The sequence below is a fragment of the Otolemur garnettii genome, unplaced genomic scaffold (genome assembly GCF_000181295.1).
Source record: "Otolemur garnettii isolate 467f Iridium unplaced genomic scaffold, OtoGar3 scaffold00068, whole genome shotgun sequence".
In the NCBI taxonomy this organism is placed as follows: Eukaryota; Metazoa; Chordata; class Mammalia; order Primates; family Galagidae; genus Otolemur; species Otolemur garnettii.
In genome coordinates, this window is record NW_003852463.1 from 2334061 (window position 1) to 2336643 (window position 2583).

Genomic DNA, 2583 nt, shown 5'->3' on the forward strand with positions numbered 1-2583 from the left:
CTGTCTCAAAAAAAAAAAAAAAAAAGATGTAATTAACATACACTGTACATTTTTTTAAGTATATACTTTGATATGTTTTGATATGTGTACATCTATGAAGCCCTTATCCCAATCAAGGTAGAATATATTTTACCCAGACTTCCCTGATGTTCCTTTGTAAATCCCTCCTTTCCACCCCATGCCCCCTACCCAAGCAAGCTCTGCTCTATGTAAACTATATAGGTTGGTTTTATATAAATGGAATTGTTTTGTATGTGTGATGGCTTCTTTTATTTGGCATAATTGAGATTCATCCATGCTACTGTATGTATCTGTAGTTGATTTTTGTATTCTTTATTGTTGTTGAATTGTATTCCATTGTATGGTTCTGTGACAGTGTTTTTTCTTTTCTTTTCTTTTTTGAGACAGGTCTTGAGTCAACCACTCTGAAGTGTAATGGTGTGGTCATAGTCACTGTAACCTTGAACTCCTGGGTCACTCAGCCTCAGGCTTCTGAGTAGCCAGGATTCCAAACACATACTGCCATGCTCAGCTAATTTTTTTTAAAAATATTTTTTAGCAGAGATGAGGGTCTTGCCATGTTGCCCAAGCTGGTCTCAGCCTCCTGGCCTGAGTAATCCATCTCACCATCCCAAAGTGCTGGGATTACAGGCACAATAAATTGTTTATCCATTCACAAAATGAATGTTTGGGTTGTTTCCAGGTTTTGGTGGTTTAAACAAATAAGCAGCCACGAAGTGAGACATTTTTTATTTCTATTTTTAAATCAACTTTATTGAGGCATAACTTAGCCTATAAAATGCACTCTTCTGAAGTGCGTATTTTGATGAATTGTGACAAATTTGTACGCCCTTGTAACTAACAACCACTTCAAGATACAGAACACATGTCTCAGTGCCTGTGGCTCAAGTGGCTAAGGCACCAGCGACATACACCTAAGGTGGTGGGTTTGAATCCAGCCCGGGCTATCAAACAACAATGACGGCTGCAACCAAAAACTAGCCAGGCGTTGTGGCGGCCGCCTGTGGTTCCAGCTACTTGGGAGGCGGAGGCAGGAGACTCTCTTGAGCCCAGGAGTTGGAGGTTGCTGTGAGCTGTGATGCCACAGCACTCTACCCAGGGTGACAGCTTGAGGCTCTGTCTCAAAAAAAAAGAAAAGAAAAAAAGATACAGAACACATTGGCTTTGCCCCAGAAATTCCCTTGGAGTCCTTTCCCGTCAGTGTCTCTCACCCCCAGCCCAAGCCACCAGATTTGCTTTCAGTTACTGCAGAATGAATTTGTAATTTTTTTTTTTTTGAGACAGAGACTCACAATGTTGCTCACAGGAGAGTGCCTGGCATCACAGCTCACAGCAACCTCAAACTCTTGGGCTTAAGCGATTCTCTTGCATCAGCCTCCCAAGTAGCTGGGACTGCAGGTGCCCACAACACCCAGCTATTTTTTGGTTGCAGTTGTCATGGTTGTTTAGCAGGCCTGGGTCGGGTTCAAACCCACCAGCCTTGGTGTATGTGGCTGGTGCCCTACTCACTGAGCTACAGGTGCTGAGGCAAATTTGTAATTCTTAGAATTTTGTTATTAATGGAATCATGCAATCATCAAATTAATGTAATTTTAGTTACTTGCTTTCCTTGCTGAGCATGATTTTTGAGTTCATCTTGCAGGTATTGTTGAAAGAATCTGTAGTTCCTTTTTATTACTATTTCATTGTATGAATTTGCCACAGTTTTATCTATTAATGTGTTGTTGGGCACAGGTTCTAGTTTTTGGCTGAGTAAAGTGGATATGATGTACAAGTTGCAGGACAGTTCTCTGGGTGGCCTTGAACCAACCCAGTTCTCCCTACTTTCTCACTTGTGGGTCTCAAGAACAGTTACACAATGTGCTGGGAACGCAATATCCTGCCATAAAGAGGGACTGACCCAAGCTAGCTGGGCTCAGTTCCAGTCCCCCTCCTAGAAGCAGGATGTTCGTTAACCTTTCAGCTTAGTGTGTTGTGTGGTACCCTGGGGCAAAGAACCCAGAGCAGGTTGCTTTCTGGTATCCTTCAGCTATGGTAAAAGTGAGGCCTTTTCCCCACTAGCAGGATTCCAACTGCGTTAGGCAGCTTTCCTAAGCCTTAGGAGGCAGGCTTGCAATTAATTAAGTCCATGCTTCCGTTGTGCTGCACTCTCACACACACAGAGCTTGCTCCCAGACCTCCAGTCACTGTTCAATTGGCCCTTTCTGGTGAGATCTTTCTTTTTTTGGCCAGGGCTGGGTTTGAACCCGTCACCTCCAGCATTTGGGGGCTGGCGCCCTACTCCTTTGAGCCACAGGCGCTGCCCGGTGAGATCTTTAACCATCCTGTTTCACTGGCAGCCTGGAATTTCTGCTCTTTTATTTTCTTCCATAGCAAATATCCATCCAACAAATTTATTTGCTTGTCTTCTCATAAGGAAAAGTAGTGATAAAGATAAACCCAAATCACAACATTAAAAGTAATTTACGGGCTCGGCACCTATAGCTCAACCGGCTAAGGCGCCAGCCACGTACACCTAAGGTGGCGGGTTCGAATCCCCAGCCCGGACCCGCCAAACAACAA